Source organism: Apus apus, chromosome 3, assembly GCF_020740795.1.
Source record: "Apus apus isolate bApuApu2 chromosome 3, bApuApu2.pri.cur, whole genome shotgun sequence".
Lineage (NCBI taxonomy): Eukaryota > Metazoa > Chordata > Aves > Apodiformes > Apodidae > Apus > Apus apus.
The window spans coordinates 19,692,453-19,708,383 of NC_067284.1; the positions used below are offsets into that span (position 1 = coordinate 19,692,453).

The 15,931-nt window shown below is 37.6% G+C and overlaps 1 protein-coding gene across 9 annotated transcripts in view; it reads right to left on the bottom strand.

Moving 5' to 3' along the window:
• The window catches only part of ADGRB3 (adhesion G protein-coupled receptor B3), a 464,008-nt gene that overhangs the window by 363,391 nt on the left and 84,686 nt on the right, over nt 1-15,931 (bottom strand). The window lies entirely within an intron of this gene.

Sequence of the window (15,931 nt, forward strand, 5' to 3'; positions counted from 1 at the left end):
CCTGTCTCCACTGCATTTGCTTTATCTCATCAAAAGAAAAACACTATCTTTGTCTGCTGTGACTTTGAATGAGAGGACCTACAGTCTGTCATAGTTTTCCTTCTGTGATATCTTACATATGGTGAAGAAAGTAAAAAGAAATGCAAATATTCTCAGGTAATAGGCAGACAAAACACTTTTAGGCAGCAGCTGTTGTTCTCCTGGTGCTGCACTCCTGATGTTTTAACTTTCCCTTTCTGATAGGGGTGTGGTTTATCAGTTTACTGCTGGTTTCTTCCCAGTTGTAATCTGTAACTGAGAAAAAGAAACTGTCTCTTGCTCATTATAAAATGGACACTTGAAAACTGTGGGTGTCACTTTAAATTATTTTTTTAATTTTCAATTTTATTTTGGTGAGGAGCTGTCGCAGTTGTCACTCACACAGATATCTGCCTTACAACAAGGCTTGAGCACTTTTTTGGTTTTGTGCAATACATGAATAAATAGATTTTTTAAAGTACTTAAAGTATTTTACCTAGAGATGGTCACTTTCCATACTCCACTTAATCAGAATTTACAGCTTGTTATCTCAGCTGTGGCAGATGGCTGGTGAGAGAGACAGGCAACTGATACTCTCAAGAATTCTAATTTCTAGCATTACAAAACAAAGCTGAGGGAGCATTTTAATTTTGCTTTGGTTTTGCTAACTCATATATAATCTATGTATGTTTTTAAAATATGATTTGTTTTAAGCCGGAGTATTCATTCAAGCAACTGGCAGTTTCACTGTGGTATGGTGAACTAATTGTTAAGATATGAAAAATCTGTAGGTAGGTAAACAAATACACCAGCTCATTCTTAGAATCACAATAGTAATTAAAAGAGAGAGATGGAAAAAAAAAAAAAAAAAAAAAAAGTCAGCTATAATCTAATTGCCTAGCAACACAGGATCCTGATCATGTCAGCCAATCCCTGTCTTCCTCAAAATAAAGTGATACAATCATAAGAAATCCTTGTAGGAGGGTTTACATTTACATTTTTCCTCATGTTAAATCTATTCTATACAAGTCAAACCAATGCAATGCTATTGTCAAAATTAATCACACTGAGTCACCAAATTAAAGAACTGTTTATGTTTTACATATTTTTCTTATGTTTCATTGTGGTTTTTGCTATATCAAATATATGATATGTTATGACAAACTAAATACAAATACAGGGTATAATAAATAAGTAACACCTTTGCCAGGGCACTTTTTTTTAAGCCATTTACACTCCAGTTCAAAAGACTATAGTAATATCTAGCATTTAAAGCTTTTTCCTAAAAAATGCACATATACTAGAAAGGAAAGTTCCATTTTGATTAATAAATTGAAATTTGAAAATATCAATACCGTTTACATCATACATTGCTTTCCAAATTTACTCTTCAGTTTAATAGTTTTGTATTGCTAAGAAGAAACTGCCATATCTCTGTGGAGTGATTTATTAATCACTTTATTCACATATCCGAAAATGCAACAGAATCAGCAATCAACTACCTGTCGGAACACAGGTTGTGCATATTCAAGCACTTAGGCATTTTCACAAGAACTGTTTATATGTGCATAAAAATAATTCAGAATGGAGAAGAAAAAGCCTGAAGCTCTCTCCCATGTTAATGACAAATGTGAGGGGCTGATAAAACTGAAGCTACGTTTTTCAGCTTCCTTTTGGTCCTTGCTATATACAACAATCACCATTCAGATGGTGATCCAAATCATCTATCTTTCTCCATCTTGCTCCATCTCATTTTTTGCTACATACTTCATGTCTGAGGTTCATTGTCTAGCTGGTCGCAAACAAGAGGGCACAAGTATTTCTTAACAATAAAAGCACTTGCTGAGAAAGTGGATAAGTGGCAGTGGGAACAATTCAGCTTACTTTCTGCCCTTCTCTAAGAACAATATAAAAGTTACAGAAAAGACAGAGATCTACAGTTAGTAGAGTATACAGGCACTTTCTTTATTATCTGTTCATAGACATCTAATGCTTTGGCAGTCTTCCAAACATGCATATATAATACAGGGAACCACTTTCTTGTAAAAAGAAGAAGTGTTTGCTGGCACAAATTTCCGACTTAGCTGGCTATCTTTTAAATCAGCAACTAAGCTCAGTCCCTGCCCTACCATCCTGCATAAAGTGGTCTTTGTTACTCCAGCAGAGCTGAAAGGAAGAATTGAAACTTACTCTCCCCTCCCCCTAGTTTTGCATAGATCAGAACTCCCTAATTAGACGTTTTTTCATTCTCAATACATTCTTTTCTGAATCATGAACATTTTTCTTAAATTATATTAGTGTGTCTGATTTTGTGTCTGGAAAAATTGTTATGAAAAATTAATGCTTCACTCAGATTTGACTGGCATTACATCACTTTTTGCTGTGTTTTTTGGTTTGGTTTGGTTTTGATTTTGGTTTGGTTTTGGTGGTTTTTTTCCTAGGTAGTAAGTGAGTATTAATCAAAAGTATTTGCTTCTCAGAAGGTAGTTCAGATTGTGAGTTTTAATTGTGGTCCCAGGCCCTAGGAAACAAGTTTTCACAAATACACACAACAACTTTGCAAATGGTACTTGTTTGCTTCTTTCAGCTGGGAGGCTGAACGGATATGGAAATTATCAGGTTGGGGCAACACAGACCTATGCAGTGTTCATGAATTTAGAAATGTCAGATGGTTAGTGAGCCCAAAAAGGACCTTCCAGCCTGCCCTGTAGTTTCCCTGCTACCAAGCTAAACAAAATACAATACCTGTAGAAATACGAGCCACATGGATTATTAGTGATTTTTAATCAGGTTTTCTGTTGCTTTTTTTTCCTATTAATTCTTCCAGATACTAATTACTCCCTATTCCAATATAAATAGCATTGTTTGTCTCTGGAGTCCTTTAAATGACATGATAATACCTCTGTGTATGAGAAGAGTACCACAGGCAAAGAGTGATTCCAAGTAACAAAGGTGACAATTGTAGAGGTCAAGTGCATAACCATATGCTCAGCTGCATGTAACTTTAATTGATGCTTGCTGTTAAAGCAGAACTGACATCAAAACTAGTTTGTAATAATCACATACGTTCTACTCACTATTACCTTGGCCTTTGTGAAGAGCAGCCTATGGACACCATCCTGTTGCAATCAGTGGTCTCTACCTGGACTGAAAAATCAGTCCTTGCTAGTGTCGCTTGCTTTCCATTCCAGACTAAAATTAATACACAGTCTCACACAGGGCTAACAAAGGGAAGGCATTGACTTCTGTGTTAGGACATTGGAGTATAATCACGCCAGATAATAAAGAAGCCTCAGCCGAGGAGAGCTGACTTATTAGCACGGAGGTTGCCTGGTAACAGGCATTTGGCAGGTGCCTGTTATCATTTGATGAAAGCTGATCAGGGAGTCATGCTGAAGAAGACTGGATCATTATAAAAGAACAGCAATTTGCCCTTATGGCTCAAGTTGAGGGATCTAACACAGCAAGTGTCTATTGAGATAAGAGGTAGCTCTACTTTTTTCTCAGTGTAGAGGAAGCAAATCCTTTTTTTACAGTATTTTGCAGGGAAATGACTGAGCTAGAGTACACTGGGACTCTGTGCACAGCCTCCAGGGGCTGTCTGGATGCCTTTTGGGCTGCTCTGGGCACTACATTGAAGCACCTTCCAGTTTTCTGCTGCTCTGGGTCCTCTTCTGCTTCTTTTCTCAAGGAAAACGTATTATTAGTTTAGAAGCCCTACACCATAGCTAAAATGTTCACCTTAATGATATAAGTGTAACTCAAAAGGCTCTGATCTTTACTGAGATTCTGAGGGGAGAGATGTTAAAAGTCTAGGAGATGCTAGTCTATGCTTTGTACACCTAAAACTCTATGTTCCTGTACCCAGAGATCTGACTGAATATTTGAGAATAAAAGTCAGTCTTGCTCACATACAAAACGTCCGTGTTACCAGTGACTAGATAGCCCAGCATCTATTTAATATATAACGAGCTGCTCAGTCAGTTTTTATCAGAAGGTCCCATGTTTTACATGAAGTGGATGCTTTCTAAATAGTGAACTGTTTTTTTCACCTTCCAAAGGTCTTTGCAGTATGATTTACATGCTGTTACTCTACAATTCAGGACAGTTAAAAATAGAGCAAAGGACAAGACCTAAATAGCAGGTGCAGGTAAAGTGAAATTTAGGCAGAATGTTTAGGGAAATTATTTTAGGAAAATTATTTTTTAAAAAAAGAGAGGAGGGAAAAAACAAAAGAAAGCATAACCGTCTCAGGAACCTGAAATCCTTTGGTATCTGATATTAGCTGGCACAGTCTTTTACAAGAAGTTAAAAATATATTGTTGTCTGGAAGTACTGCTTTCTAGAGAGTCTAGTTATCTTCTAAAACTGTTCAGGACTCTGCAAGTAGGTATTCCTGTATCTGTTGAAAGATGTGACTAAATCAAGACCATAGCTGCTCTATCCTCTTTCTTGGCTGTATTTCAAGAGAGAAATAAAAGTGATGTAGTAACTAAGCCCTGGACAGGTTTTGACAAAATCAAGTAGCTGCAGCCCTGCCTCAGAACCCCAGCTGTGAAAGCAGCAATGTGTCGCTTTGAGTGACTTTGGCTGTTCCTAACACACATCAGCTCATCTTCCTATTCTTTCTTCTCTGCTCCTGGCCATGCTGCTAAACCTATTCCCTCACACCGGCCCTGGTTTTTACGTAAGTTCATTGTTACCTATTTCATCTCACTGAAATCAAGGAAAACTGCCATTTTCTTGCTGGGTTAGTCTTCCAGGATAGTGAATGAAATCGGTTCTTTGGGGAGCCTGATAAGCTATAGAGAAGATGGAAAGTGCATGTCAGGAGTGGAGAAAAGACTAAGAGAAAAGGACAATTTCCTTTTTGTCAGAAGTGAGCTGTTTTGACTGCCTTACCTCATGTCAGGTAACTTTATTCTGAATACAGGTTAACAGGTCAGCTCCTCAAGCTGAGCTGATGCAATTTCTACTCTAAATCCTCCTTAGTCAGTACTCTGATTTCCACTCAAAAGGCAGATGCCTAAATTCTAAGCACATCACTGATTGCTTCCCCAAAAAATTACCTTTACTGCAGCTTAAAATTAATACCAAGAAAAACCCCAATAAAAATTTCAGGAGATAATCACTCAAGGCATTCTTCAGTGTTCTTTGAATTTTGAGCAAATGAGTTTTAGTCATAGAGATGTCAAAGAAATCATGTTAGACTTGGAACTTGAGTTCTTGCACTGAGTGGTGATATTTTTCATATAAGATGGAAAACAACTTGATGACAGGGTTACCAAAAGCCCTTGATGCAGAGGCAATTAAATGAGACAGTCAAGGCTCTGCCAACACTCTGCAGTAAGAACGACTCACCCCCACACAATACTTCGTGAGAATGTCATGAAAGAAAATTAATTTCAAACTTTGTATCCAGCCAATAGCTCTTGTGGCAGTTTGGTTTTTTTTTTAAACTTCTCTGGTAAAAAAGGAATAATTTTAGGGGTTTTGATGTGGTGTGTTGTTTGTTGTTGTTTTTTCCTTTCTGAAAGCATCTTTATCCCATCTTCTGCTCCTCACAAGGATTTCAAAGACCCAGTGAGTTGTTCTATATAATTTAAACTCTGTATCTTACTTAAATTGGGAAAAAGTATTGATTTGTCTGCTTTCTGTGAGCCAAGGGAGAAATTAAATTTTATTTAGAATATTCTTCTCGTATTACTCTCTCTCTAAAAATCCTTCATTTCAGTGACTGAACAAGAGTGCGTTTTGTGAGTACTTAGTAAAGTCTGGAGCAGAAATCCTCCTAAATTTCTATTTTATGAACAATAGCTTTACTTATTCTTGAATGGGTTATTGAGGCATTTGAAAACACAAACAGACCACAGTGCAATTGACAAATGTCCTTGAACAGTCTGAGTTTCTACTTTGATGCTGTATCCAGCATGTTTGAGGAAAGTGCTTACTTGCACCCTTTAGCATTTGACTTTTGAAATCTTGTAAACTAGCTCTTTGATTGGGACTTGAAGCATATTCTAAGTGTATCTGGCTTCATGTTTTGCTCAGGTTGTTAGGCAGTGCTATGCACAGTGTATGTACCACACACATGATATGTACCGCACTACATTTACCACAGTCTACTTGCAAATGGCACAAACAATGGAAACAAGCAGCTCCTGTTTACCACAGCTTTTCAAGGGGTTGCTCTTTCCTTTTCCTGAGTTTCTGTACTGTTTATATTGAAAGTCTATTAAAGCAAAATAAACAAATTATAATTATTTTTATTTGGATATTCCACAACAAAAGTTGAATTTAAACAATTCATTTATGTGAATAAACCATAGGATAGAATAAAAATTTAAACATTTAGATTTTTAGGGCCAAAGCCACAAATTTAGCATCACTTTTTTTTCTATAAATCTTCTGATATCTGTGGATACAGATGACGTATCCACTGATGTGTACACTGTTCAGTGTGACGAATTGTTCAACCATTTGTTGCTTCTTGAAGACAAGTATCTTGGAGGTCTTATTTGGAAGAGGAATGTTTTCTGTAGCCAGGTCTGACTTACCATACCCCACAGACACCCCTATGTCATCTCATGAATACCAACCTAATAGTTTTTAAGGTGGTGGATCTTCTGAGGCCTCTTGAAGTGCTGTATCCCTCAGCCATTCTTCAAGACAACTCTCTGTATGTGTAGCTGAGGAAAATGGGCACCCTAGTTTTGGTCATCTTGAGAGTTCCTCAATATGCTGGAAAAACTCTCAGCTGAGTTTGTAACTTCAGGAGAAAACTACAGGTCTGGGGAGGTTGTTAATCAAGCACCTTGTTTGTAAAACTAAATTTGTTCCTCTTTTTTTCTTTTTTTTTTTCCAACAGCTATGTTTCCAGAATATGAGCAAAATTAGTTTTTTCAAGAGAATTTGTGTATATTTGTAATGAGCGTATCTGTCTGTGTAAAATGCACCATTTTGTCTGAAACTGACACTGAAAAGGCTAAAGCAATCAAGAAGAAGAGAGAAGAGTCTACTGCATAACTGATGAGCTGACATCTGGTATACTCTATGCTGCTCTGAGTTCTAATCCGTAGAAGAGTATTGAAAACTTGGAGAGGGATTAGAAAAATGCCACAAGAATTACTTCAGAGATATAAAATGAAAATCAAATTAAAACGTTGAGGTACACCATCTAAAAGATTATTTGATCTACGAAGGATAAAGTAGAGGTCTCTGTGGTCTTTGATGGTCATGAGTCATGAATTTTTTCTAGAAATTAAATACAGACCTGCGATACAAATTGTATTTTATCACCACGTGATTAAACGGGTTCTGTATCATGAGGAATTCTTCAATAAGGATTATGTGGGGTTTGTGTTTTGGGGGTTTTTTTTGTGTGTTTGGTTTTTTTTTCTCTAAACAACTAATTAGTACATTCTATGCAGGAGCAACAGATGAACACTATTCCCTTTCCTCCACAAAAGTTATGCAAAAGGAACCTGTGGATCCCTCATGGCTTCCTACTAAACACTGGGAGTAGTTTAGTTCAACATCAGACAACTAACAGGATGTGGTGTATATATTATTATTAAGGTAAGTAAGATATGTTTTTGTCCTCCTAATAGTTAAAAGAGACCAATTCTGTCATGGTTTGTCAAGATTTTTGCATCATTTTGAAAAAGAAATCTATTTCTACTACAAATTCACTGAATTATTTTTTATATTCAGTGGAAAAGTAAATTGTATTTAGCAGAGGTAGACCATTTACCTGTTATGAGGGATATAAATATGCTAATTTTAAGCCATAATTATCTGAATTTTGATGTCCCTACTCAGAATTCTGATGATACCTCATTTTTTCTACCTTTTACGCAGCACATTGTCAATATGCCAAAATATTTTACAGATAAAATGAAGCAAAGTACATAAAAAGTTAAAGTGCTTCACAGTACAAATCAAAAAATATGGAAGAGGAGAAGTTCCCCCTGAGAAAATCCGTACATCTCATCTCGCCTGTGCTCTGTACTATCAAAAAATCTTCACAGCTTTCCCAAGGATCTTTAGATTTACAAGAATTTTCAGGGAGGACAGGACTGTCTATAACCAATGCTCTGGTTCACCTACTTAAGTTCAGACAATTTAATGTAGGCTTTCTGGTAAAAGAGCATACCTGAGCAGGCAGCTGCCACTAAGGTTCTTAACAAAATCCGGTTTAAAATTTTCTCTCTTAAGGCACATGCTCTTCTATTGCCCCGGACATCACCCTTGGTATAAAAAATGTGCCCTGGACTTTATTGTTTAGGAGATGGAAACAAAAACAGACGTCTGAAAGATGTTCTTGTCTTAGTAGATAGAAGAGAGCTGAAATAATTCAGAGCCATCACAATATCCTTCTTTGCCTGTCTAGCAATACTGCATCATAAAGCTGTGCACTGTGAACCTGCTTATGTTTTCTACTGAGCGGTTGCTGCATTTCAGTGATGCATGAAGTAATTAATCTATGTGGCTTATAAAACATGTCGGCTTCCTTTGGGATAAAAAGCACTTAAAAATGTAAGGTATTTGTATTTCTTCTGTGTTTATAGTTGTCAGATCTTCTTACTTTTTTATCACTCAAATCAGCTTTATAATTCACTTTGGAGGCAAAACTCACAAACACTAATTCATTTCAATTAAAAATGTGCCAGCACATCATTTTTAATGGAGACAGGTGCTTGGGCAGAATATCCCCTTGGATCTTACTCATGCAATACGCTGTAGTGGGCTAGCTTTCCTTGGCATTTCTATCCATATGCAGGAGCAAACAGTTCTTTTGACTGACTCATGATCTAAAAATCCTTTTGCTGGGGTCAGAAAAACATTTGGATTTGTCTGATTTTCTTCTTCAGGATTTGCTACCAGCATGATAATGAACATATGCAAGGGTTCGTTATGCACATACTTTCTTTCCCCTCTTCCTCCTCACTCTCCTCCCACTCTGCAAGTTTTCACTAAGTATAGGATGCTGCAGATGCTGTGTTCTAATCCTTTACCCAAATGCCATTTCAGTAATTCTTACATTGCTGAAGAAACCTTGTACAAGACTTCTAGTTAAGTGCTTTAGTATGACAGGACTGGGGCTGACATTTATGTCAACACCTTCTGTGATTAAAAAGGGGGCAGAAGTGGTAGGCTGGGCAGGCATTATCATACATGCCCTCATTGCAGCTGCAGGGAAGAAGTTAGAATGGGGCTGGATATGGATAAAGGTTGGAGCACGACAATGAAAATAATTTTCTGGACATTATTGTGTTATTTTGTGAAATACTGTTTGCTTTAAATTATTCAGTAAAGTCAGACTGGAAGAAGCTTACTACTAAGCAAAACAAAATTCAATACAAATGACAATAATTAATTCTTTAATTTAGAAATTTTTGAGATTCAAAAGACTGTGCTTCAGAAAAAAAGTGTTCCAGTTTAATAGCTTTTTTGACTGCTAAAACTGCAAGTCACTGTGGCTTAGAAAGCAGCTGTAATGGCATGATCTGAAGATACATTTCTCAGATCAAGCCAATAATTTGCATGTTAAGCATTCTAAGAACATTAAACCATTTGGTCAATAATCCATATTCTTTAAGATTTATTTCTCTTTTAATTAATACTGAACCATCAATTGTAGAAAAGGAATGCCTAATGATGTACTCTCAGTCTTCTTAATGGAAGACCATCATGTGCACTACCCCAGCATAAAAAAGTGAGTTAATGACAGTAAGCCTGGCTCTTTCAGGCTCAAACAAGACCCTTAATGTTACCTTAGTGTAGTTTTTGGTGGTATAATTCTTCTAAATTCTGTCCATTGCAGTCCTTTGATACTTTATGAATTACTTATCTCACATTAATAAGGCTTAACATGGAGTATTAACCTCCTATACATTCCTAATTAGTTTTTAATGAATTTTAGTTTCCCTGTTAGAAAAAGAGCTAGCTAGCTAACTACCACAAATTTAATCTCCATTACTGGAGCATAAGACAACCACCCCTGGGGATGCATGTCCTTGAGATTTTCATGTTAAACAAGCAGCTTTATAAGAGTCAAGGAAACTTAGTATGTGTGTCTCAGCTTACTCTTCAACTTTGATGGTGTTGACTTCTGAAGTATTTATAGCTAGTGAGACAATACACTATGCACAATTTAAGAGATGTCTCCAAGCTGTTAAGATACTGCAAAAAATTTAAAAGGCCTAACTGCTTTCCAACTGATACACAGGAGGAGGAAGGTAAGAGAAGGTGAATTAGTGACTTTTTTTTTTTTTTCACATGGTATTAATATTTTTTTCCTGTGAAGAGTTTTTATGTGGATGAATTATAATAAATGTATGCATAATTAATTAATTTTCAGGCATAGTACAAACAAACATGTTGCAAGTAACTATTTTGCAACGGAGCTACTGGAGTACAGGTTACAAAAGGGTTTTTTTCTCTTTTGGCAGTGCTTGAAATAAAATATAAATGTGAATAAAATTTACCAACTAGTACATCAACATAAGTAAAAAAATCAGTACCTTGCTAAGAACTGCAGCAGTAGGTCAAGAATTAATTACAGAGAAGCTTTCACTGGCAGTACACAGGATGCTGCTGAAGCATCGTTCAGTGCTGGCAGCAAGTCAGAGAAGCACAAACCCTTTAAGCCCTTTAACTCTGCTGGGAGGGTGCTACAAGGCGAATGTTCTTGAGGCTGGTTCTTCAATTTCAAGATTTGATTTCCTTGTTGAATCAACAAAGCCCTAAAATTTCAGAAATCATGGCAGTCTGTTGACATTCCCATTGACTGGAAAAGGGGAAACATAACCCTCATTTTTAAAAAGGGAAAAAAAAATAAGACCTAGGGAACTATAGATCAGTCAGTCTCACATCTGTGCCTAGTTAGACCACGGAGCAGATCCTCCTGGAAACTATGCTAAGGCACATGGAAAATGAGGTGACTAGCGACAGTCAACATGGCTTTACTAAGGGTAAATTGTGCTTGATAACTCCGGTGACCTTCTATGATGAGGCTACAAGGTCGGTGGATAACGGAAGCACAAGTGCTGTCATCTACCTGAACTTGTGCAAAGCTTGTGACACTCTCTCACATGACATCCTTGTCTGTAAACTGAAGAGACATGGACCTGACGGATGGACCACTTGGTCCAGTCTATGTAGTGGTCAACGTCCAAGTGGAGATCAGTGAGAAGTGGCATTCCTGATGGGTCAGTATTGTGACCAGTGCTGTTTAACACCTTTGTCAGCAACGTGGACATTGGGATTGAGTGTATCCTCAGCAGTTTTGCTGATGACACCAAACTGTGTGGTGCAGTTGATGTGCTAAGGGGAAGGGATGTCATTTAGAGGGCCCTTGACAGGCTTGAGAGGTGGGCCTGTTCAAACTGCATGAAGTTTCATACAGCCAAGTGCAAGGTCCTGCACTTGGGTCCTGACCCAATCCCAAGCACAGTTATAGGCTGGGTGGAGAATGGGTTGAGAAAATCCCTGAGGAAAAGGACTTAGGGGTGTTGGTTGCTGAAAAGCTCAACATGAGCCAGCAACGTGCACTTGCAGCCCAGAAAGCCAACAGTATCCTGGCCTCCATAAAAAAAAAAAATGCAACCAGCAGGTCAAGGGAGGTAATTTTCCCCCTCTACTCATGCAACCCCACCTGGAGTACTGTGCCTAGTTCTGGGGCCCTCAACGTAAGAAGGACACAGAGACCGTGGAGCAAGTCCAGAGGAGGGCTACAAAGGTGATCAGAGGGCTGGAGCATCTGTCCTATGAAGACAAACTGAGAGAGTTGAGGCTGTTCAGCCTGGAGAAGAGAAGGCTCTGGGGAGACCTTATAGCAGCCTGAAAGCCGCTTACAGGAAAGCTGGGGAGGGACTTTTTACAAGGGCAGGTAGTGCTAGGACAAGGCGTAATGGTTTTAAAGTGAAAGAGGGGAGATTGAGATTAGATATTAGGAAGAAATCCTGTACTTCAAGGGTGGTGAGACACTGGACCATGTGGCCTAGAGAAGCTGTGGATGTCCCCTCCCCAGAAATGTCCAAGGCCAGGTTGGATGGAGCTTTGAGCAATCTGGTCTAGTGGGAGGTGTCCCTGCCCATGGCAGGGCTGTTGGAACTATATAATCTTTAATGCCCCTTCAAACCCAAATGATTTTATGATTTTGCATTCAACATATACTACAGGAGGTATTTGTCAGTCCCTTGACCATCTTCTGGCGGCTAGGTGTGGCTCTCTGGGGATGATGTAGGAGGTTTGCAGTGAAGGGCTCAGTTTCATCATTTATCTTCTCTGACATTGTTCTACCAAGAACACAAGCACTCTTGGCCTTTGATGTATGATCTTTTAGAACGGGAATACATCTAAAGGGCTATAGTTAAGTGAATATCTATGTTAAAGTAGTAGTTTGCAATTGCATATGTTGGGCAGCGTTCTAAGTGCAAGTAGACATTTCCTTACAATAACAGAAACTATATTTGGTTCTTTTTTTTTGTCAACAAAGAGGAATAAAAAAGAAACTATAGTGTCCAGACAGTGGAAACATATACATGTATGAATACACACTATTAAGACATTTTAAATTTTAAAATCTGGTATGAAATAAAACTCAAGTTCATTCAAACAATATTGTTCTGAATTCTGAAATCCTTTCCATTGTGTTTTTGCATATTTTCTATCAAAGAGAGACTATGAATGTATGGAATAGTCACTTTGCCAGGTCAAAAAAAGTTTCATGAGTTTTTTAACAGCTAAATTTCCAGATCAAAAGCATAGATTACTCTCTGCAGATCAAGACCAACATGAAACTCTGCATATGCCATAGATCATGCTAGGACAAAGGCCTGGCATAGTAATCTCTGTATCACCGCTGAATTTCACCAATTAGTATTTTACTTAGAAATAGCAGTAATAAATACAGGGGTATCATGCAATCATTAATTACACTGCACATTGCATGTTTCTGTGTAGCAGCTGATGGGTAACAGAACAGCTGAAAATGAAAGGCTATCCAAATCCATGAAATGCTAGAGGCCACTTTGTCACTCAGCATGACACACAAAGGACAGACACCACATACAGATGTGGTTTAGCTGAGTTCACAACCTTGTTAAATTTAATTCATCTAGGGGTAAGTGAGCAATAACTTGTACAGTGCAGATCATCAATCCTCACCAGTAGAAGCTGTCATCAACCCATGACCCATCCATGACTGGCCTCAGCTGGCATAAAGCTGTATTGCTCTCACTTTGTGTGGTGGTTCAGAGGAAAGACAGTACCTCATTACAAACCAGCAGCTATTGGAAAGTGCTCCTTTTCCCTAAATCCAGCATCAGGCAATTAGGGTGTAACAAGCAAGCCAGTGCACTAGACAGCTGCTATCAAACTGAATTATCCGTTCACTTATCTGCCTTCATCAACCTCTCCGTTTTCCAGATGGTTAAACCATCCATATCTACCTAATTCCCACTTTGAGAGAAACACCTCTTTTTCCTCACACAGTTCTGAAGACTAATGTAGCACCTACACTATCGGAAGGTCTTATGTGCTCTTCCTTCTGTTATGTAGGACATCATTACTGCCCTCTCCCTCTCTCCTCTTGTGTCCCATTGACTGTCTTTTCTTCACTCAAATAAACCACTGCTGACATAAAAACTATTTTCTCTTCAGTCATTAACAGTTCTCCTGTATTTACTTAAAATACTCAGTTTCCTAACTCAGAATACTCATGCCTGTTGTTAACGAGAGAAGATGGAAGACTTGCCTAGGATAAAGGTGGAAGTCAATAAGCTTTTTCAAACTCTCCTTTGCTAAGCCTTTATTCTCATCTCAGTTCTATGCTGGTAGGGACAGACAATATTTCCCTTTATAGCAGCAATACCTGAGGCAACAGGTGAAACTCTACAAAGACCCTATTTATTTTCTGTACCAGGAACATTGAAACATCAGTACTACCTTTAAGTATATAAAAATACAACTGACTGAACAATACACAGATATTTTTTTAGCAAGAAGAATGGTAATTGCAAAAATGCTTTTCTGCAGCTGTGCAGGGAGACGGCTGCTCCTCATTCCTGTTGCTGAGTACTTTCAGGGAATTCGTCCTGAAACTGACTGATAGCTTGATCAATGGATTACCATATTGGGTTTCAGTCACTGTAAATGGTATATTTGCATACTAACTTTGCACCTACAACCACATCATTCTATTGAGACAAACCAAGTTGATGCACCATTCAGTTTAGTTTTACACAATTATGTTTACCCGTGATGCTTTGACATATGTGCTTTATTATATTTCAAATAAGAAGAGAAATTTTTTGCTCCCTCTTAAACATCCTATTTATGTAAAACACACAGAAGCTTCTACAGAAGACTATGTTAACTTATTGCAATGGTTTTATTACAGTGAATTTTGACACGTCTTCAGTACTACTTCTTTCCTTGACTATCACAGCTGAATGGGCCAAGTAGACATTCTTTCAAACTATATTACATGTTCATTTTAAAAGACTAATCCAACATTACAGATATTCATGAATGTGGGTACAACTGTACCAATAAAAACGGAGAACGGAAAAATGCAATTTAAAAAAAAAGTGGCATCAAAAGCCTCAAGTGCTCAGATTGTCATTGCAGCTTTTGGCAAGTCTTTCAGCAAATATTGATCTTTTTACATTTTTCAAGCTTTCAAAAACATGACAAAATCTTTAGCGTTTAGACCATTCAAACTATCTTCTACTGAATACATTTATTTAGACCATTCAACCTCTCTTCTATTGAATACATTTATCACAGACAAATTTGAGAAAATTGTCTAATAAATGTTATGTGAAAAGATAAGCAAAATAAACAAAAGTAGGACATTGCCACATGAATAATCATTCATTTTGAATAAAATAATAAAATTTCCTACAAGAAAAGCTTTCCTACAGGAAAGCTGAGGGTATCACTACAGTCAGTAGGTGTGGACTGTCCATCAAAGCTCATTTTCAAGGACAATAAATTAAAAATTGTACTGAAGTTTATTGATCTAACTTTGATCTTAGCCTTGCTTTGAGCTGTGTGTTTGTGTAATGTATGACCTTCCCAGGTGCCTTTAAACCTAAGTAATTCTATGAGCTTCTGAAGGACTGCAAAGAGGAGGATAAAAGGAATGAGGAAGGAAAGAAGGAAAAGTAGACTATTAAAAAAGGAGTTGGTTTGCAATAACAAGAGTTTCCATTAGAATGAATAGCAAGTTGGCATGTGGTAAGCATGGTCAAGGGGGAAGAATAAAGAGAAAACAGCTTGACAACATCAATGTTTTCCAAGGTGTGTATAGCAGTTCCTTCAATGTCTGCTTCTGTTAGTGGAGTCTCAGCTTCAGCCTTGCTTCCCACCCTAAATTTCTTTCTCTTGAGTTCTCGGTGTCTTCAGGGAAATTTTCTCTCATTGAAATGATTACTGTTCGCAGCTTCTTCTCTCAACTGTTTCAGGATGACATGAACCATTTGATGGCTTGAATGTTATTCAAATGAGTTCTTGACATGACATTCAGGTACTCAAGAGATTATTTTGGTTAAGGCTAGTGATGCAATACTAAAAGCAGCAACACATTCTATTCTTCAGACTGTCTGAGGATATGGTTTTATATTTCACCAAGTTTGTTGGTTTGGGTTTTTTTCTCTACATATTATATGAGTGAAACCTTGACTTTCCCCAGTTGGTATTTATCTCATTTTGATTCATGCTGAGTATAACTACACATTTGAGATAATGGCCAGATTTGCATCCTTTGGTGAAGCTGTATTCCTCAAACGTGGCTTGTCCCTTTTTGCTTTGTGTTGCCAAAATCACATACACATCATTTCTGAAGCACAGTGAAGAAAGGTTGCTGATTTGCAGGAAAGGTCATGGCACGTTCAAGATTCAT